The following is a 23,543-nucleotide window of genomic DNA, read 5'->3' as shown; positions in this document are numbered from 1 at the left end:
GGTATTACAGGAGTGCACCACCACGCTCGGCTAATTTTTTGTATTTTTAGTAGAAATGGGGTTTCACCATGTTAGCCAGGCTGGTCTCAAACTCCTGATCTCAGGTGATCCGCCTGCCTCAGCCTTCCAAAGTGCTGGGATTATGGGCGTGAGCCACCATGCCCGGTCGAAATACTATCTTATTGTGGTTTTGATTTGCATTTCTCTAATGATGGACAATGTTTAGCATTTTTTTCATGTGCTTGTTGTCCATTTGTGTATCTTCTTTGGAGATACACAACTCAATGAGGAAATGCATAGAGAATAATTCACATAAGAATTCACAGACAATTCACATAAAAATGTTTATATTAGCTGGTTGTGGTGGCATGCACCTGTAATCCCAGCTACTCAGGAGGTGAGAGGATCACTTGAGCCCAGGAGTTCAAGCCCGGCCTGAGCAGCATACTGTTTCCCTGGCTCTTAAAGAAAAAAAGAAAAAAAAAAAAAGATGTTCATATTTACTTGTAGTCAGGAAAAAAAATTGATGCCATTATTCTCATCAGATTGGCAAACATTTAAAAGAGTGATAACTATTTCTCATCATTTGGTGATAGAAATATGAATTGCTACAACTTTTTTTTTTTTTGAGATGGAGTCTCACTGTTGTTGCCCAGGCTGGAGTGCAATGGAACAATCTCAGCTCACTGCAACCTCCACCTCCTGCAACCTCCACCAGCTCACTGCAACCTCCACCTCCCGCAACCTCCACCTCCCAGGTTCAAGAGATTCTCCTGCCTCAGCCTCCCAAGTAGCTGGGATTACAGGTGCCCACCACCACACCCAAATATAATTTTTATATTTTTAGTACAGATGGGGTTTCACCATGTTGGCCAGGCTGGTCTCAAATTCCTGACCTCAGGTGATCCCCTGCCTTGGCCTCCCAAAGTGCTGGGATTACAGGCGTGAGCCACCACACCTGGTCTGCTACAACATTTTTGAAAAGCAAACTAGCAAATTATTCAAATTAAAAATATGTATACCCTTCAACCCAAGAATCCCAGTGTTGACTATTGTTCCAGATGCAATCCCAATGCTTGGAAATATAACCACCAGAAGTGAGGACATATGTAAAGTATATCTACTGCGAGACTTGTCCACAATGGCAAAAAATCAGAAACAAAGTAAATGTCTAGCTACAGGGAAACACTTGAATAAAATATGGGTTATCCATTTCGATGGAATATCATGCAGCCATGAAAAAGACTTAATTATGCTCCATCGGTTGATGAGAAAAGATTTCCATTACACAGGGACATTAGGACCAAGTGGAACAATGGCTACTGCAAGCTGTAAAATGCTGAACAAACATACGTAAGGTCATGTAATACATTTGTGCTGATATTTGAAAATGCAGTATTAATAAAACAGCACCTTCTGTCTATTTGGGCTTCCAACTAAGCTTGGTAACAGTGCTCCTTACTGGCTAAAGGGTTTTGGGGGATCTAGTCTACACAGTAGTTCAGAAGATGTGTCATGAAGGCTTTCATGACTGCCTTGAGGCCAGAGGCACACAGTGATGCCTTATTTACCAGCTTTCTTAGGGAATAACATATACCTCAAGTTATTTTTCCAGAAACCAGGCACTTCTCCTTTTTGGTGCCAAAATATGTTGAATGTTGATGTTTTTTGACAAAAATCTTGCTAAAATGTACTAGTTCCCCTCCCCCTCTTAGATAGGAGACATTATGAACATTATTCCTAAGGAATGCCAAGTAATACAATGCAGTAGAGAGTTTTCACTTTTTCTGTCAGCCCCCTTCAAAATCTGGTGGTCCGTTATCATATCTAAAACACGTTCCAAACACCTCTTTTAGGTTTGCAATTTCCAATCATTTTCATTTTGCCTGGAAAGTTAGGAAAAAATCAAGTTTGTGAAGAGCTGAACATTAAATGCCAATAGATATGACTCTTAATATGGTGAAAAAAAATAGGCTGGGTGCAGTGGCTGATGCCTGTAATTCCAACACCTTGGAAGGCTGAGGCAGGAGGATCCCTTGAGCCCAGGAGTTCGAGACTAGCCTGGGCAACAACAACAAAAAAATTAGCCCTGCATAGTGGGATGCACCTGTAGTCCCAGCTACTTGGGAGGCTGAGGCGGGAGGATCCCTTGAGCCCAAGAGCTAGAGGCTGCAGTGAGCCAAGATCCTGTCATTGTACTCCAGCCTAGGTGACACAGTGAGACCCTGTCTCAAAAATATATATGTAATAATAGTAAAAATAAAAAACAGAATGTGGCTTTTGGATTGCTACTGTGCTCTCAGGGGCCTTTCCTGAAAGCTTCCAGAGGGATGAGCGGTGCTGTCCCCGCAGAGCTGCTCCTGAGGGTGTCTGAAGAGCAGAGGTTTGCCTAACGACAAGACACACACCATGATGATCCACAAACACAGACATGCGAGTTAGCTACTACGACCTCTCAAACAGCAACAGGCAAACAGTATTTCTGGATTGAAATCAACAAAAGAGAGGCAGAGCAAGATGGAAGAACAGAAGTCTCCGCCGATCAACCTCCACCTGACCCATGCCCCACAAGAACAGGAAGTTAGTAACTATCTACACAGAAAAAAACACCTTTAGAAGAACCAAAAATCAGGTAGGTCCTCCTAGTACCTGGTTTTATCTTCATATTGCTGAAAGAGGCACTGAGGAGATAGAAAAATAGTCCTGAATCACCAAGTATTTAAACCAGCCCACGCCTGAGGGGAATCTCCAATTCCAGCAGGGGGAACTCGAGTTCCCCCAAGCCTCGCCACTGTGGGCTATAGCGCTCTGTGTCTCCAAATCAACTTGAAAGTCAGTCTAGGCCATAAGGACTGCAACACTTAGGTGAGTCCTAGTGCTGAACTAGGCCCAGAGACAGTGGATTCAGGGGGCACGTGGCCTACTGAGACATCAGCCAAGGGAGGGCTGGCATCACCCCTGTCCTAACCCCAGGCTGCACAGCTCATGGCTGCAAAAGAGACCTCTTCCTTCAGTTTGAGGAGAGGAGAGGGAAAAGTGGGAAGGGCTTCGTCTTACGTCTTGGATACCAGCTCAGCCACAGAAGGACAGGGCACAGTCAGAATTGTGAGGTCCCTTTTCCAGGCCCTAGCTCCCAGGTGACATTTCTAGACACACCTTGGGCCATAAGGGAACCCACTGCCTTGAAGGAAGGACCCAGTCCTGGCAGCATTCATTACCTGCTGGCTGAAGAGCCCTTGGGCCCTGAATAGCCAGCAGTGATACCCAGGACCTTGGGTGAGCCTCTGAGACTTGCTGGCTTCAGGTACCAGCAAGGCCACAGTTGGGTAGAGCAGTGGGCAGGCTCCTGGGGTCCCCAACTCTAGGATTTGACTCTTGGATGGCATTTCTGGACCTGCCCTGGGCCAGAGGGGAGCCCAGTGCTCTGAAAGAGGGTTTCAGGCCAGGCAGTGTTTACCACGGGCTGACTTAGGGCCTTAAGGGAATGCTGGACTTAGTCTGGCAGTACTTCTCATGGCCTGGGGTGGCGGTGGTGGAAAAGTGAGACTCCTCCGCCTTTGGAAAGGGGAGGGAAGAGTGGGAAAGACTGCAATTGTAGTTTGAGTGCCAGCTCAGTCACAATACAATAGAACACCAGGTAGACTTCTAAGGTTTTCCACTTTAGTACATGATGCCGGGACAGCATCTCTGAGTCTGCCCAGGGGCTTGGGGAAACTCACCGCCCTGAAGGGAAAGACACAAGCCTGGCTGGCTTTGCCACCTGCTGATAGTAGAGGCCCAGGGCCCTGAGTGAACACAGGCAGTAACCAGGGAGTGGTTACGGCAGGCCTTACGCAAAAGCTGGCTTCAGGTCGGACACAGCACAGTCAGAGTGGTGGTGGCCACAGGGTGACTGAGAACAGAGAGACTCTTTGTTTGGGAGAAAGTAAGGGAAGAGAACAAGAATCTCTGCCTGGTAATGCAGAGAATTCTCCCAGATTTTGCCCAAGACCATCAAGGCAGCACCTCTACGAGTCTGCAGGAACTGTAGTAGCTAACTTGGGCTTGGGTGACCCCTAAAGCAGAAACAGCGTAGAATACAACACCCAAGTCCTTTCACATATCTGGAAAGCCTTCCCAAGAAGGACAGGTATGAATAAGCCCAGGCAGTGAAGACTACAATAAATACCTAATTCTTCAATGCCCAGACACCAAAGAACATCTACTAGCATCAACACCATCCAGGAAAACATGACCTCGCCAAATAAACTAAATAAGGCACCAGGGACCAATCCTGGAGAAACAGAGATATGTGACCTTTCAGACAGAATTCAAAATAGTTGTGCTGAGGAAACTCAAAGAAGAGACAAAGGTCACTATATAATGATAAAGGAGTCAATTCAACAAGAGGATATAGAAATTTTAAATATATATTTGGGCCGGGCACAGTGGTTCACGCCTGTAATCCCTGCACTTTGGGAGGCCAAGGTGGGTGGATCACCTGAGGTCAGGAGTTTGAGACCAGACTGACCAACATGGCAAAACCCCGTCTCTACGGGGTACAACACCCCTGTACTATATTAGTAGGCATGGTGGCAGGTACCTGTAATCCTAGCTACCCAGGAGGCTGAGGCAGGAGAATTACTGAAACCTCAGAGGTGGAGGTTTCAGTGAGCTGAGATCGCGCCAGTGCACTCCGGCCTGGGTGACAGAACAAGACTCTGTCTCAAACATACATACATACATATATATATATATATAAATTGATTATATATGTATGCACCCAACACTGGAGCACCCAGATATATAAAGCAAATATTAGTGCTAAAGAGAAAGATAGGCCCCAATACAATAATAGCTGGAGACTTCAACTCCCCACTTTCATCATTGGCTAGATCTTCTAGACCAAAAATCAATAAAGAAACATCTTTATTGATGAAAGATGCAGACTTAATCTGCACGACTGAACAAAGGGATCTAACAGATATTTACAGAACATTTCATCCAAAAGCTACAGAACACACATTCTTTTCCTCAGCACATGGATCATCCTCAAGGATAGACCATATGTTAGGTCACCAAGTAAGTCTTAAAACATTCAAAAAATTGAAATAATATCATGTATCTTCTGTAACCATAATGTAATAAAACTAGAAATTAATAACAAAAGGAATTTTGCAAACTATACAAATACATGGGCCGGGTACAGTGGCTCACACCTGTAATCCCAGCACTTTGGGCCAAGGCAGGTGGATCACTTGAGGTCAGAAGTTTGAGACCAGCCTGACCAACAAGGAGAAACCCCGTCTCTACTAAAAATACAAAATTAGCCAGGTGTGGTGGCACATGCCTATAATCCCAGTTACTTGGGAAGCTGAGGCAGGAGAATCGCTTGAACCTGGGAGGTGGAGGTTGCAGTGAGCCGAGATATTGCACTATTGCACTCTAGCCTGGGCGACAAGAGTGAAACTCCGTCAAAACAAAAAAAAAAAGAAAGAAAAAACAAATACATGGAAATTAAGCAATATGCTCCTGAATGACCAGTGGGTCAATGAAGAAATTAAGAAGGAAACTGAAAATTTTATTGAGACAAATGATAATGAAAACGGAACATACCAAAACCTATGGATAGAGCAAAAGCAGTACTAAGAGGAAAGTTTATAGTGTAAGCCTACATCAAAAAGGAGGAAAAACTTCAAATAAAGAATCTAATGATGAAACTTAAAGAACTAGAAACGCAAGAGGAAATGAAACCCAAGATTAATAGAAGAAAGAAATAATAAAGATCAGAGCAGAAATAAAATGCAACTGAAATGAAAAAGACAATAGAAAAGTTAAACAAAACCGACAAACTTTTAGCCAGACTAAGAAAAAGAAAAGATTTAAATAAATAAAATCAGAAATCACAAGGTCAGGAACTTGAGACCAGCCTGACCCACATGGTGAAACCTCGTCTCTACTAAAAATACAAAAATTAGCTGGGCATGGTGGCACATGCCTGTAATTCCAGCTACTCGGGAGGCTAAGGCAAGAGAATCAGTTGAACCTGGGAGGTGAAGGCTGCAGTGAGCTGACATCGCGCCACTGCACTCCAGCCTGCCAACAGAGCGAAACTCTGTCTCAAAGAAAAAAAAAAAAAAAATCAGTCAATTATATCAACAGAATGGAGGATAAACACCATATTATCATTTTAATTGATGCAGAAAAAGTATTTGATAAAATTCAAAATCCCTTCATGATAAAAATCCTCGGCTGGGTGCTGTGGCTCACTCCTGTAATCCTAGCACTTTGGGAGACCGAGGTGGGTGAATCACTTGAGGTCAGGAATTTGAGATCAGCCTGGGCAATATGGTGAAACCCCGTCTCTACCAAAAATACAAAAAAATTAGCCAGGCGTGGTGGCACACACCTGTAACCCCAGCTACTTGGGAGGCTGAGGCACAAGAATCACTTGAATCCGGGCGGTGGAGGTTGCAGTGAGCCAAGAGCATGCCACCGCACTCTAGCCTGGGTGACAGAGCAAGACCTTGTCTCAAATATATATATATAAATCAAAATAGATTAACATCTTAAATCTAAGACCTCAAACTATGAAGCTACTGAAGGAAAACACTGGGAAAAATCTTTAGGACACTGGTCTTGGCAAAAATTTCTTGAGCAATACCCCCCACAAACAGACAACCAAAGCAAAAATGGACAAATAGGATCACATCAAGTTAAAAACCTTCTGCACAGCAAAGGATAAAATCAACAAAGAGACAACCCATTGAATGGGAGAAAATATTTGCAAACTACCCATCTGACAAGGGATTCATAACGAGAATATGTAAGGAGCTCAAACAACTCTCTAGGAAAAAAATCTAATAATCCAATCACATACGGGCAAAAGATTTGAACAGACATTTCTCAAAAGAAGATATACAGATGGCAAACAGGAATATGAAAAGGTGCTTAACATCATTGATCATCAGGGAAATGCAAATCAAAACCACAATGAGATATCATCTCACCTCAGTTAAAACGGTTTATATCCAAAAGACAGGCAATAGCAAATGCTGGTGAGGATGTAGAGAAAAGGGAACCTTTGTACACTGTTGGTTGGAATGAAAATTAGTACAACTACCAGGGAGAACAGTTTGGAGTTTCCTTAGAAAAGTAAAAATTGAGCTAACATATGATCCAGCAATCCCATTGCTGGGTATATACCCCCAAGAAAGGACATCAGTCTATCAAAGAGATATCTGCACTCCCATGTTTGTTGCGGCACTGTTCACAATAGCTCAAATTTGGAAGCAACCTAAGTGTCCATTGGCAGATGAATGGGCCAGGTACGATGGCTCACACCTGTAATCCCAGCACTTTGGGAGGCCAAGGCAGGCGGATCACCTGAGGTCAGGAGTTTGAGATCAGCCTAGACAACATGGTCTACTACATGTTGTATCTACTACAAATACAAAAATTAGCCAGATGTGGTGGTGGGTGCCTGTCATCCCAGCTACTTGGGACACTGAGGCAGAAAAATCGCTTGAACCCGGGAGGTGGAGGTTGCAGTGAGCCAAGATTGCACCATTGCACTCCAGCCTGGAAGACAAGAACGAAACTCTGTCTAAAAGAAAAGAAAAGAAAATAAACAAACAAACAAAAAAGCATATGAATGGATAAAGCAAATGTGGAACATATACACAATAGAGTTCCATTCAGCCTTAAAAAAGAATGAGATCCAACTATTTGCAACAACATGGATAGAACTGGAGATCACTATGTTGAGTGAAATAAGCCAGACACAGAAAGACAAACATCACATGTTCTCACTTATTTGTGGGATCTAAAAATCAAAACAATTGAACTCACATACATAGAGAGTAGAATGATAGGCTGGGAAACGTAGTGGGGAGCTACAGTGGGACAGGAGATGGAGACGGATAATGGGTACAAAAAAATCAGAAAGAATGAATAAGACCTACTATTTGATGTCACAACAGGGTGACTATAGTCAATAATAACTTAACTGCATATTAAAATAAGGAGTGTAATTGGATTGTTTGTAAGTCAAAGGATAAATGTTCGAGGGGATGGATACCACATTCTCCATGATGTGCTTATTTCACGTTGCATGCCTGTATCAAAATATCTACTATCTACACCCACTATGTATTAAAATTTGGCTGGGCACAGTGGTGCACGCCTGTAATCCCAACACTTTGGGAAGCAGAAGCGGGTGGATCACTTGAGGTCAGGAGTTTGAGACCAGTCTGGTTAACATGGTGAAACCCCACCTCTACGGAAAATACAAAAATGAGCCAGGTGTGGTGGTGGTGCCTGTAATACCAGCTACTCCAGAGGTTGAGTGAAGCAAGAGAATCACTTGAACCTGGGAAGTAGAGGTTGCAGTGAGCCGAGATCACACCACTGCACTCCAGCCTGCCTGAGCAACAGAGTGAGACCCTGTCTCAAAAAAAAAAAAAAAAAAGCCAGGCATGGTGGCACACACCTGTAATCCCAGCTAAGATTACCAACAAAAATGAAAAATAAAATAAAAAATAAATTAATAAATTGTTAAAGAATAAAAGGACATAAGGAACAACAACAACAAAAAATCAACGAAAGAGAAGCAGCTGCATGAAGGATTAAGTGTGCTTAGTTTGGCTCCTACTAAAGGGTGATTATTTTGGGTCGAGTGGCCTCACCCTCGTCACTAGTATTTATGGAGTGCCTATTCCCTGTCAGCCACCATATTACAACTGAAATGAACTGCAGACCAATACAAAGTTCTTCCCTAAAATAACTTATGGTCTGTAAAAGAGTTTCGGAAAAGCATTCCCAAACCATTTGTGGTTTTTGCCACATCCCAGTGCTATCTATACTATTACCTAATATTTTAGTAGATTATCCAAATTAACTCTATTTTTCCCAACAAACAAATATATAACAAAATAAAAACTGGCTTATCTGTTAACCTCTGCAATTACCTGGAATATCAACCTCTGACACTTCGGACATACAAATCTGGTGGGATCACGTTACTGACCTATATTACCATTAAAGCTCAAATACTAGAGCCCCATGCAGAGCTGATCACATCATTAAGCTGACCCTCTGTTTCAAAGGGCCTTGCAGGCAAAGGAGATGAAGGAGATGAGAAGTACCTACCGAGAGACACTTAGATTCATACTCATAAGCCTAATGGGGATTACTATACCCAAAGATGCTGAAGAATACATGTAATTTATTGATGAGCTTGTAACCACTAAGGATAAGATGGACTGATATGGAGCCTTAGATGAGTGGCTATAGAAAATGGTAAAGGGGCTCGGGCGCGGTGGCTCAAGCCTGTAATCCCAGCACTTTGGGAGGCCGAGACGGGTGAATCATGAGGTCAGGAGATCGAGACCATCCTGGCCAACACGGTGAAACCCCGTTTCTACTAAAAAATACAAAAAACTAGCCAGGCGAGGTGGCGGGCGCCTGTAGTCCCAGCTACTCGGGAGGCTGAGGCAGGAGAATGGCGTGAACCCGGGAGGCGGAGCTTGCAGTGAGCTGAGATCCGGCCACTGCACCCCAGCCTGGGCAACAGAGCGAGACTCCGTCTCAAAAAAAAAAAAGAAGATGGTAAAGGGAATAATATATTTAGAATGTTACAGACAAAGAGAAAGCCGTACTTTGTAAGTTTTGTAAGTTTAAACTGATCTCAATCCTTAATTGTTTTGTTTCTAATGAGCTAGAGAAAATATTTCCGTCTGCAGTCATTTTGTTATTACTCAAAAAACTGACCTCCTGAAATAAATAAAGCAATGGCTAAACAACTCTTAGTGGCAGAGAACAGATACTAGGGAGACCACAAACTGTTCGCAGGTGCAGAATTCCTTCTTCTCAGACCTCAAAAGTTGTAGTAATAGAAAGGAGGCATTGGCCAAGGTCAGGCTAAGCTTGAGTTATGTACTAAAAGTTCTATTAAGGACAGCCAAAGACTGACCTCTGTTACAGTCTGTCTTTGGTGGTGGGAACAACCAAATAAATCAGTCAGATACCAGCCAGGCCTGGTGGCTCACGCCTCTAATCCCAGCACTTTGGGAGGCTGAGGCGGGCAGATCATGAGGTCAAGAAATCGAGACCATCCTGGCCAACATGGTGAAATCCCGTCTCTACTAAAAATACAAAAATTAGCCAGGTGTGGTGGCACGCACCTGTAGTCCCAGCTACTTGGGAGGCTGAGGTAGGAGAATCGCTTGAACCCGGGAGGCAGAGGTTGCAGTGAGCCGAGATCACGCCACTGCTCTCCAGCCTGGCAAAAGCGAGACTCCGTATTAAAAAATAATAATATGAAAATAAAAATAATCTGTCAGATACCTAGTTATCCTAAGGCACGTAAAGCATACTTATGGGTGACTAGAAGGCAAGTAGAAGCAAGGATTTCAGATAACAGAATCAAAGTAGACAAGCTGGAAAAAGAAGCAAAGTGAAGTGATATAATTTAATAGGAATAAATATAAGGCTGGCATCTACTCAGAAAAATTGGCAGCACACAGCCAAAGCGTAGTATTAGGTCAAAAAAAGAAAGAAAAAAATTGGCAGCACAAATACAAGGTGTAAGTCAAAGTGTAAAGAAGATGTAGTTAAGCAGCACATCAAGCAAGGCTTTAACTCAAAGAATCAGGAATATGAAGAGGCTGACAAAAGAACAAACCCAATCTAAGGATCTGCTGCAGGTCATAAGAAGGAAAACAATGAACTGGAGATCGTCGGTGTGAAGGGCAGAAGAGAAGATGTGCAGAGTTGCCACACAGAGGAAAGAGACAATGACATGGGCACCTCTGTGCTTAAGAGAAATCCAGCAAACAGAGGTCAAGCCAGAGAACACTGGCTTCAGGTGGTGATTTCGGAGAACTCAGAAAACAGAGTAGGTGAGAAGTAGTATGGGGGCTACTTGAATGGAAAACATTAGCTCTGAGGTTGGGTTCCTCTTCTGGCTTCAAAGGAGAAGCTCTCATAATCACATTGTTGGGGTAAACTACTGGACACAGGGACTCGAGTGAGTACCTTCTGTTTTTCTCCAGACTACCCAGAGATTTAGGCCAAATGCTACGAGGGGCCATTGCAATGTCAGGCTTTATCAACAGAGGCAAAATATTTAGACCACTGAAAGGAAGAACCAGCTGTACTCTGGGTAAGAAACCTCAACTCTGGCTTTCCATTTTGAGGACAACACTTTAGAAGGATATAACATTGTCAGAAGGACCTGACTCACTTGGAGATCCTACACTATGCTGGCTGAAAGGAGGCCATGATTCACAATACAGACACCTAAAATATGGCCATAGACATCCACAGCATTGCCAGGATCAGAAGTAGAAACTCCAACTAGAGGCTGCCCCGTGGTCACTGTTTAGTGTGAGCTCAATATACTGTGTGTTTCAGAAATACTCTGATAGCTCTTAGGAATGAGTTATATTCGTTAAAGAGGTACACTTCAGTAATGAGGAATTTAGTTTCTTTGAACTTTTTTTTAACTCACTAGGTTACTTTGAGAAATCAGACCAAAGTAGTTATCCATGATAAAAAGAAGTGACAAATCGACTGATAACATAAGCAAGCTGTTGACACATTTTCAACTGTTAAAGGCAATACAACAGAGCTAAGTCTAGACACAAGATAACCAGAGCTCACTGCCATGATAGATAATGTCCCCCATATTGAGTAATCAATGTATTAGTTAAGATGGTTGCAAATATATGACTCAATCAAGAGAAGAGCATTTCTTTACTTTTTAATTTTTTATTTTACTTTTGAGACAGGGTCTCGCTCTGTCACCAGGCTGGAGTGCATTTTTCCAATTCTTTATCTCATAAACAACCTCTACACTCAACTATGAGCAGGAAAGATGAATATTTAAATCACTATAAAGAGTTTTCATATTAAAAATGATCACAAGTCCAAAGGAGGAGACATGAAAGAACAGAGAAGGACAGGAGAGTCAGAAGTCAGGACTTGGAAGGAGAGCCTGGACAAAAGGTTCTATTCCATTCAAAGATCTTTATCTTCCTTTAGATAACCCAAACTCCCTTTAAAAAACTATTTCTAGTCAAGGGCTCTGAGACTCCTAGTACTTCAAAATAAGCCCAGGTAGGATTAGTTCAGATGATATTTGAACTCACTTCTGAGTGTTGCTTCCTCTAGGGTCAAGTCAAACATAGCTATAGACACAACTAGGAAGCTTTCAAGCCAGGTCAGGCAGGAACCACTAAGAGCAGCAAGATAAAGGCTGGGTTGTATGAATCCCAACTAAGGACAGGAGTAGAAATAGTCTGAGAACAGGTCATCTCACCCTCACTTCTTTTGCTATTGAGTCATTGTATATATTCCCGCTGTGGTCAGGAACAAAGTACGGTATTATCAACATTTCTGTTAGTATGGTTCCTAACGGAAATATGGGTCATATTAATCTTCATGTAGGCTAAAAATATACAGCCTTTGGTAGTCTACTAAATTTATGCCCAATATGTGTCTACTAAACAGAGAGAGAAAAAAAAGATTAAATATATTAAGTACTTAAGGTACTTGCAAAGAATGGTACAATGGATAAAAGGCCATTAAATAAAAAATTGACTACTCTAAAGAACATGCTACTCAAAGCAAATATTATGTGCTTAGCTATCACAATGCCCTTTTTGAGACAGGGTCTTACTCTGTTACCCATGCTGGAGTGCAATGGCATGATCTCGACTCACTGCAACCTCCACCTCCGAGGCTCAAGTGATTCTTCTGCCTCAGCCTCCTGAGTAGCTAGGATTACAGGCAAGTACCACTACCGTCTGGGTAATTTTTGTATTTTTATTAGAGATAGGGTTTCACCGTGTTGGCCAGACTGGTCTCGAACTCCTGACCTCAAATGATCCACCTGCCTCGGCCTCCAAAGTGCTGGAATTACACTTTGTAATGAGCCACATGCCAGCCACAATGTTCTTTAAATAAAAAGTATTAGAAAGTCCAAAACTGGCAAACTGAAAAGCGCCCTGGTTCCCAACATGAAGCTAAAATAGAGTCACGGGAACACTTTGTCAATGGTGTACTGATTTCAACAATGATTTTTCCTTATATGGAGACATTTTAGATGTGACAGATAATCTCAAATAATCAAAAGACAAAGAATTACAAATACTAAAGGGAATATCAACCACAATGTCAATGCCCCACTACTACATGGATATGCAGCTGCTATTTCCTTGCCCTGTCCCAAACCCTCTGTAGACAGAAAGTACATGGTAGATGGGACACACTTGGACAAAAGGGACTAAGAGAAAGGGAAAAACAATCAACTGCTTATCAAGCTTCTGAATTTGAGCAGGAAAGAAGGAAAGAAGCTGCAAACACAGTGTTTTTCTCAATTGGGTTCTCTAAAACATTATTTCCAACAAATGACACATTTTTCCATGATCAAAATAAATTTGTGAAAAACTGCATATTGCCTCCTTCTTGGGTCTTCACAATGAAGATTAGTATATGAAAGATTATAATATGTCATAGAATAAACCAGCCTTTCTTTAAACGAGTATTTCCAAACTCATTTGACTCAGCGAAATTTTTAAAATAAAAAAAAATTTTAAATTTTTTAAATAAAATAAAATATAAAAAAATTTTTTAAATAAAACAAAATCCCAGGAGACTCATGTTTTATGGAGCATACGTTAAGAAACATTGAGGAACTAATTCTAGGGACATTTTCCCTAGAATATGGGTAGAGAAGACCTGCCTGCTGAGATCTCTCCCTCTCCGTTTAAAAAATTCATATATGGCCAGGCACAAGTGGCTCACACTTGTAGTCCCAGCACTTTGGGAGGCCGAGGCGGGTGGATTACCTGGGATCAGGAGTTCGAAGCTAGCCTGGTCAACATGGAGAAACCCTGTCTCCACTAAAAATACAAAACTTAGCTGGGCGTGGTGGTGGGTGTCTGTAATCCCAGCTACTCGGGAGGCTGAGGTGGGAGAATCGCTTGAACCCAGGAGGTGGAGATTGCAGTGAGCCAAGATTGTGCCACTGCACTCCAGCCTGGGCAACAAAATGAGATTCCATCTCAAACAGCAACAGCAACAACAAAAATAAAAATAAGAATAAAAGCCTCATATATGAGCTTCAAGTCAGTGACAGGTTTAAAAAAAAAACAAAGAACTCAAATAATCAACCAACTTTACCCTGATTTTGCCTGAAATATTTAACTCCCTTTATCACCTGAAATTCCAATTAGATTGTTTTTAATAAGCATGTTCCAGAAGAGTTCAAATATTAGTCATCCATGGTTTGACATAAATTAATGTGTTATCAGTGCTACTGTATATTGACAGAGTGCTTTACAGTTTTCAAAAACACTTTCATTTACATACACACACACACACACACACACACACACACACTTCCTTCAAGCTTTATAATAAGTGGTACAGTCAAGACTAAAACCCCAGATTGGCTGATTCTAGTCTAGTATCCTTTCTACTAGTAAAAATATTTCTATGGAATGAATTGGGAAACTATAACCAATATACTGCATGATGCATTTAAAGTTGTAAACATCTGATTTACAAATTTCTAGGGGACAACATGACCAAGCTGAGCTAGACAATGGCTGTGTTGGGGGGCAGGGGGAATTGCCTCAGATTTTTATAAACAGATTTTTCATATCTATCAAGTCATATGTTTTTGCTAGGCTAAGGGAGATTCAACTGATTCTACATTTTAAAAATTTTCTCATGACCACACAGAGCAGACGAGGGTAGAAAACCGGCTACGTAAAAGCATTACCCATTTTCAATGATCTCATTTGCACACCACAAAAATCTTTCATATGTAAATAACCTAGATTTCCATTACATTAAAAAAAAAAAAAACTGTATTTAGCAAAGCTTTTACATCTTAAGAGTTCATTTGGCATCACTTCTAAAAATACCATTAGAACAGAAAGAATATGTACAGGTGCCATCTTTGGCTCTTATTGTGTTTAAATACTTTAAACCTAGTTTTTTACAGAAACACCATTCAAAGGAATATAAGCAAAATTTAATCCTAACGTGTATTTCATTTCAGGTTCAAAATCTTTTCATTATCAGAGAAATGATACTGGTAAAAATACCACTTTCAAGACTAAAGTGAAAAAAGCCTTCAATCCTTTAAATAACACACCCAGTTGTCTACATCTATAAAAGGAACTTAGTCTTTACATGTGTGTCTTGACCGACATCCAACCAGAATGTTGACAGATTGGCACCTATGTTAACTTTAAGTATCAACTTCAACTATTTCATTTTCCTTATATCAAGGATACTTAGTGGAACTGAATAAATACTTTAAAAGGAAAAAAAAAAGAGCCAACAATTAGCCTTGGACATATGATTAGGCCATAGCACAATTTAAATAAGCCAGGCTCAGCAATCATACAAATCAACATCTGTCTGTACAGCCTAGTAACCTCCCAGAGCACCTCTTCAACTGTCATGGTTTCTCTGTGCAATGAAGTGTGAGGTAGTTAGGCTGGTGTTCTTATTACCTCAGGATAATGAAATCAAGCCTCTAAAGGTTAAGTAGCTTGCCCAAGGTCATACCACGATTGGAAAACAGCTAGGAATAGACCCAGATCTCTCAATTCCTAAGCCAGTACTTTTTTTTTTTTTTTTTTAAACTACAGCAATGGTTCTTAGGAGGTGGGGATAGAGTTGAGTATGGAATGTATCCCTGCTTACATGCTAATGGTCATGCCTGTAACTGCCCCACCCTATTAGAGTTCTAGGGAGCCTCTGTCACCCACGAGTGTAACATACACTTCAAGTATGTGGAGGCAGAAGAAATGCTGAGAATTATGTGCTGAGTATCATACAACATTGATGTTGTCAACACATGGACAAATTACCAATTAGCCAATAACTAGTGAACATGAGCCATAAGTAAGCCTTAATTGATTTATTTCAAGACGTTAATGACTTTTTTCCTTGGAAGTAAAAACTAAGGCATGAATCTGTGTCTTTTTTTTTCTTGCTTTGAGATAGGGTCTCACTGTGTCACCTAGGCTAGTACAATTGTAGCTCACTGCAGCCTCAAACTCCTGGGCTCAAGCAATCCTCCTATCCCAGCCTCCCGGGTAGATGGGACTAGCGGCATGTGCCACTATTCCTGGCTAATTTGTTTTATTTTTGTAGATACTGGGTCTCATTATATTGTCCAGGTTGGTCTTGAACTCCTGGCCTCAAGTGATCCTTCCACCTTGGCCTCCCAAAGTTCTGGGACTACAGGTGTGAACCAGTGTGCCTGGCCCTATCTGTGTCATTTACAACAAAATGTTTCAGACGCTAGGCCCATTGGTTCATGCCTGTTATCTCAGCGCTTTGGGAGGCCAAAGCAGGTGGATCACTAGGGTTAAGAGTTTGAGACCAGCCTGGCCAACATGGTGAAACTCTGTCTCTAGTAAAAAAATACAAAAAATTAGCTGGGCGTAGTGGCAGGCACCTGTAATCCCAGCTACTCGGGGGGCTAAGGCAGGAGAATAGCTTGAACCTGGGAGGTGGAGGTTACTGTGAGCGAAGATCACGCTACTGCACTCAAGCCTGGGTGACACAGCGAGACTCCATCTCAAAAAAACAAAAACAAAAGCAAAAAATAAGTTTCATAACACTAAAACTGCCGACATCTTTACTAAATTTTAAAAAAATTAAAGAGATGGGATCTCGCTTTGTCACCCAGGTTGGAGTTCAGTGGTGCAGTCATAGCTCACTGTAGCCTCAAGCTCCTGGGCTTAATAGATCCTCTTGCCTCAGCTAGGACTACTGGCATGTGTCCTCACACCTGGCTAATTAAAAAAAAAATTTTTTTTTGGCGAGATGAGGGTCTTGTTATGTTGCCCAGGCTGGTCTTGAACTCCCGGCCTCAAGCTATCCTCCTACCTTAGCCTCCCAAAACATTAGGATTATAGGTGTGAGCCCCTGGATGAGCAGCAAGGCTCAGAAAGGGCATCCAATGAAGAGAGCTCTGCCCTCAATTGTCAAGTATCTTGAGAAAGTTTCCAAACCTCTCTTAGATTCTCCTGTGTACAAAACAAAGGGGGTTGGACCAGATCGTACCTAAGGTTAAGTCCAACTTGAGTGTATTATAAGTGCCAAAAAACACTTTTGATATTCTAAACAGCGAAATCTAAATTTCTTTATTATTTGAGTGTCTTTAAGTACAAAAAGAAAGCTGCGCAAAGTGCCCTCTGGTGGACAGTTGGATATGTGAAAGAATGGTATAAAAGGTCTTCCATCTGGGCCACCTCTCTTTTTAACTGTTTTTAATTTTTTTAAATTAAAAAAAATTTTTTTAAGAGAATGAGGTCTCGCTACATTGCCCAGGCTGGTCTCAAACTCCTGGCCTCAAGCAGTCCTCCCAGCTCAGCCTTCCAAAGTGCTGGGATTACAGGCATGAGCCACTGTGTCTGGCCTCTTGTGTCACCTCTCAATCATCATTCATTCACTATAATAACTCATTCATGCATTAATTCAAAAATAATTAATGTGTGCCCACTAGATGTCAAGCATTGTGTATACCGTAGTTAAACTGAAAGACACAGTTATTGCCCTCCTGAATTTGTATCATCTAACAGAGTAGATGGACATTAAACAAAGCATTATTTCATTATACTGGCATTTAATGCCACAAATGAATGGCAGACATGTATTACGACAACAATCTATGGGGGAGGTGTAAGCTCCAATGAAGAAAGGATTCTTAAAAATATCACAATTAAGCTGAGACCTGAAGGAAAGGTGGGTATCAGCCAGGCACCGTATGTATAATGACCCTGAGAAATAGGGGAAAAGGCCAGCTGTGGCTGGCTCAAGATAAGAAAGGGAGAAGTGAGTGCTAAGGCAGAAGTACATAGTACATGAAGGGTCATTTAGGCAATTTTAAGGACTTTGTTTGACCTTTATCCTAAGGGCGGTGGAACATAATCAAAAGGTTTAAAGGAGTGAAAAGACATGATTAAATTGTGAGTATAAAAAGCTTGCTTTGGTTGCTATGTAAAAACTGACTTGGAGATGGGATAAAATTGAATTGGGAGCCCCAGGGGAAGATATTCTGGATGTCCAGGTGAGAGATGACTCTAGATGTCTAGTATTCAGGCTTCCATGGCTGCTTCCAGTCCTTGCCCTAATATATATCCTCCTACTTGATTCTGCACATTAGTGAGTGCCTGCTGTGTGCCAAGCACTTCCATTCAGACTCCTGAGCAAAAGTGACAGAATTAAGATCAAAGCATCTGTGAGGAATTCCCAGCAGAAGAAGCCTCTTCCACTTCTCTTAGTCCTCCCACATTGCTGATGTGTACATTTATCAACCTACTCCAACAAGAGGGACTCTAATCACAGTTATAGCAGGGTTCAGAAGTTTCCCCCAAGAGCCTGGGCTACTTTGTTCCTGTGACTTTGAAGAGTGCAGCTTAAATAAGTAGGATCCTCTCTAAATTATGAGCTGAGTAATTACAGAGAATAAATAAAGTGTATCCCCTATAACCATTCCACTATTGTTATTATGCTTATGATCTTCTTATTGCAGACTTAAATGCTGTACATTAAAACACCTCTATGTTCCTTAAGACATGAAATACGGGATGATTAAAAAAATACTTCTGTGTTCTAAAAGTGATTGTGATGGCTACACAATTATGTAAATATACTAAAAAACATGCAATTGTACACTTTAACTGGGTGAACTGTATGCTATGTGAATAGCATAAAACAGCTCAACAAAGCCGTTACAAACAACAAAAACACCTCTTCCTTAAAGATCATGAGATTATGGATGAGTAAGATGACAGCAGAGATGAAAGTACCAAATCTACAGGATAACACAGATAAATTAAATAATATAAATGGTGCATATTGACATATTTTATACTCATAAGCAAGCCAAAAAGTCTCTTAAGATGGTGAGAAATCAAATCTATAAAGCTTGTATTTCTCCCATGAAACACTCCATATAAAAGCTTCGCCAAAGATCAACAACAATAATAAACATATAAATTATCAAAAGAGATATCTTTTTTGGAAAAAGTTGGCTGGATACAAAAGAGGTAAAGGAGATATACCAGTCAATTTCTTCTTCATGTACCTTCCACAGTGTACACAAGAAAGGTGCAACCTGAGGGGACACGCATCATATGGCCCTACTGCGTTCACTGTCCCAGCACTTAATGAATTGTCTCACTCGATGGTCAGGCATTGCTGCTCTGCAGGTGGCCCCCTCCCACTCTCCTTGAGGGATAAGGGCTGCAAAGACGAAGTAAGTGACCCTTCAATGCCATCTCTAGTTTTAAAAATTCACTGCATCTATATTTATAATGATGCAGACAGTAAAGGAGGATGCTTTGAGTAAAAAGGTAATAAAGGTTGATGCTACTTAAAATAGTCAAGGTATTGGTTGAAAGCCAACTCTGGGCTCGCATCAGAAGGCAGGAGATGAATGCTATGACCAAAGACTGAAGTTCTCTGTAGAGTCCGCAGCACTCAACAGTGCTCTATTTTCCTGAGGAGATATAAGACAGCCACTACATAATCATCACATAATAATCCATGATTTATTATTATTATTTTTTTGAGACAAAGTCTTGTTCTGTTGCCCAGGCGGGAGTACAGTGGCATGATCACAGCTCATTGTAGCTTCGACCTCTTGGGCTCAAGCAATCCTCCCTCCTCAGCCTCCCCCGATAGCTGGAATCACACAGGCATGTGTCACCATACTTGACTAATCAAAAAAAATTTTTTGTGTGTAGAGATGGGGTCTCCGTATGTTGCCCAGGTTGGTCTCGAATTTCTGAGCTCAAGTGCTCCTCCCACTTTGGCCTACCAAAATGCTGGGATTATAGACATGAGCCACTGTGCCTGGCCTACTCATGTTCATTGATATGGGAAAGTAAATAAAGGTCTCAAAGTAGAGGAAGAAAAAAGAAGGAAGAAGAAGGAGGAAGGAAGAAAAAGAAGGAGAAAGAGAAGAAGGAAAGAAAGAAAGCAAGGAAGCTAGGAGGGAAGGAAGGAAGGAAGGAAGGAGGGAAGGAAGGAAGGAAGGAAGGAAGGAAGGAAGGAAGGAAGGAAGGAAGGAAGGAAGGAAGGAAGGAAGGAAATGACTGTGGCACCTCAGAATCTGTAATAGCAAGGAAAAGGGACTGTGTACAGAGGTGGACATGTGCTCCTGACTTTTGGTACTGCAAGTTTCAGAACCTTTCCAGAAATATCAGACTACTACTAAAAACCTGGAGGGGTTATTCAGGAAACAAGGTTTGCCTAGTGATAGAAATTATCTGTAGACAATCATGGATGATCATTTTTTCTGAAAAAGAAAAATGGCATTACCTAAGGAAATACAAATGTGCTTATATGAAATGGGAGCTCTCTGGAAAGCTTAAATGTAAGCTTTACGAGAAAGATGAATAAAAATAAAACCATGAATGAACCTAAAAATGTACCTATGAAAGGTATAGTTAACAGAAGCTCAAAATGCCAGAGGCAATAAAATAAAGTACTACTGGCTATATTCTAAGCAAGAAGAAAACGAAGGGGACAGAGTAACAGTTTGAGGGAAGGGAGTGTAATGTTCACAGATGAACAGTGAAAAAGGAGCCCAACTCAAGATGAAACTTGGCTTGCGTCTCATAATAAAGGATGTTGGGCCGGGCGCAGTGGTTCAAGCCTGTAATCCCAGCACTTTGGGAGGCTGAGGCAGGTAGATCACTTGAGCCCAGGAATTTGAGCCCAGCCTGGGCAATATGGTAAAACCTTATTTCTACCAAAAATACAAAAAAATTAGCCAGGCATGGTGGTATGCACCTGTGATCCCAGCTACTGGGGAGGCTAAGGTGGGAAAATCACTTGAGCCCAGGAGGTTGAAGCTGCACTCCAGCCTGGGTGACAGGGTGAGACCCGGTCTCAAAATTGGAAGAAAATGGGAGGGGAGGGTAAGAGAGGGGAGGGAAAGAGATCTCCATACTGGTCAGAGCAAACAAAGAAGATGGAGCTGGTCCCTGACGGGAAAAAGGGAGAGTAGGGACTTTGCCACTTTCACTGACTTCCAATATTCCCCTCAGATGACTGTCATCCCAGGGCACTGAAGAAACTGTTGGGTCCTTTCCCAGTGTCACATGGAAGCAGCATTCTTGTCCCACCATACACATACACAGTGTACATACTGCTTTCTTGAACAATATCTCTTCTGGGCTTCTCACCAATCTCATGGGCTATTACTATTACCTTCACTGTACACTGAAGCTCAGAATTTAAGTGACCTGCCCAAGGTCCATATAACCCCAGGGAGAACAAGACCAGATCTAGACCCAGGCCATCTGACTCGGGACCAGTGCTTTTTTCACTAACCACTGAACCTTTTTGCTACTTCTTCAACAGATCAACTTTTAAATCTCAAGCTATAAAATATTAACAAAAATCAATATTAAGTACATTTGTAGTAAGATGAATACTTGCTGGTTAAATACTTGTCGACCTGCCATAAGGATCTGGCTTTTCAGAAGTAAAATTTCATTTAATCTCCAGACCATCCCCAGGAAGGAGTTACAGATGAGGACCTGAGGCTTCCGGCCTTAAGTAACTTGCTTGGGCTTGACAGTGACTGACTGAAGCAGCAAAGGTTTAAATGTATTGGAATCTGTTCTTGCTCCAAATTCCCTATTCTTTCCACTACAACTGGCTGCTACCTTAAAGTGTTCACCAAAGGCTACTCTGAGATATAGACAGTATATGGTTAACCCAATTATAGCAATCAGAAAAGTCAATGGTTTTCCTGAGCCCTGAGAAGTCTGATGTTCCAAACACATTTTCATAGCATGTTCTACAGTCATGCTAACAAAAGCAAAGCCATTTCTCTCCTTTTTAGCCTAATTCTAATCTTGTGGGAAGAAATACTGAGGGCCTGAGCCTTGCAGTAGTTGTGGGAATAGCGGTAGGCAACCAAACAAATAAATAAATATCTGATTTTATTCTGATTCTTACAGGGGCTCAATGCCTACTATAAATCCCTGGGGCAAGCATATCTCCCTCTACTAAGGAATAGGACAGGAGGTCAGTAGGATGGAGGCAAAGGGAAGGCAGAGACATGGGGAAATGGAGACCTCCTCTAGACTTTATTATTTCCAGGATCTACTTCCTGTACAGTCACTAGTTCTGGCTTTAGAGGAGAACAAAGAAAGCTACTTCCATATAAATAAGAAGCCAAGGCTCTTCAGATTAAATTCATTGCCTAGGTTCACCAGTGATAGTCGCGATAGAGGTCTCAATGTAATGGAATCTGGTACACGACTCCCAAATGTACAGGCACAAGCATGTCTACCAGCAACAGCAGCAGAAGTTAAAAGAACCCTCAAGTAGCACCACGTGTTAATTCAACAAAGGTTTATCAAGCATCAATGACTAAATCGAGCAATGGGTAAATACTGGGGATCAGACAGAGAATGAGATAGCACCACGCCCATCTTTGTGGAGCTTACAGTTGTGTGGGGGATTACAGTTACAAAAGGGCATGCTCAGATTGCTATGGATACTTAAAAACCAGGAATGGAGTTGAATCTTTATTATGCCTTTGTATCTCCATGAATTTAAAGTGTTTCAAAATTCTAAATTATTTTATTCATTTTAATTAAAAACCAAACCACTACCACTTACTCTCAGGAAGCTCGGTGAAGTAGCAAATAGAATATTTATTCTAAGTCCTGGCTCTTGTACTTTTTGATCAGATACATGTCTTAACAAAACTATAATCCTGAACATGAAAAATCCATCACCAGTTAAAATTTTTACCTAAGAAACTTGCCTGCTACACAAAATGAGTCAAAGTTGACTGTAAAGGATATCATGTGAAACTTCATATGGAACAGATTTACTACTTTATTAATTCTCGTCCAGTGTGTGCCCCAAGAACATTCTTTACTAGAAGAATTAATAGTCACTGCACCGTTGCACAGGCAGGTGTTCAAGACTTGGTGCTATTCTCCTACATGCTCTTTTCATTTATTAATACAGGGTCCAGATTGGCTCTTACTGCCTTCCATACCCCTAAGCTTCCCGACAGTGGCAAAGCTGGGATTCAAGGAATTTAAACTCATGCCAATCTACAAAACCAATTAAGTACACCAACTGCCTAAAACTCTACTTCATGCCCCCTCTTTACATCAGAGGTAGCACTCTTAATGTCTCTAAAGGGCAGGCAGGTAACACCGATGAACAACATGGCCGGTAATGCATACGCATCTATGGTGTAAGCAGGAGAAACAGTGAGCTGAAGGGGAGACTGAAGGGAAAAGCAGCTATTTGATTCCAATGATTGCCACAATGTATGATCTTGCAGTTTTCTTTTCTTTTCTTTTTTTTTTTTTTTTAGACGGAGACTAGCTCTGTCGCCCAGGCTGGAGTGCTGTGGTTGGATCTCGGCTCACTGCAAGCTCTGCCTCCCGGGTTCATGCCATTCTCCTGCCTCAGCCTCCCGAGTAGCTGGGACTACAGGCGCCCACCACCACGCCCAGCTAATTTTTTTTTGTATTTTTAGTAGA

The 23,543-nt window shown here is 41.6% G+C and overlaps 1 protein-coding gene across 1 annotated transcript in view; it reads right to left on the bottom strand.

Annotated features, from left to right (window-relative positions):
- Positions 1-23,543, bottom strand: part of CPEB3 (cytoplasmic polyadenylation element binding protein 3) — a 207,632-nt gene that overhangs the window by 3,403 nt on the left and 180,686 nt on the right. The gene's annotated exons all lie outside the window — the stretch shown is intronic.

This window comes from Mandrillus leucophaeus, unplaced genomic scaffold (assembly GCF_000951045.1).
Source record: "Mandrillus leucophaeus isolate KB7577 unplaced genomic scaffold, Mleu.le_1.0 Scaffold1133, whole genome shotgun sequence".
In the NCBI taxonomy this organism is placed as follows: Eukaryota; Metazoa; Chordata; class Mammalia; order Primates; family Cercopithecidae; genus Mandrillus; species Mandrillus leucophaeus.
This window is presented reverse-complemented; position numbering and strand designations above follow the sequence as displayed.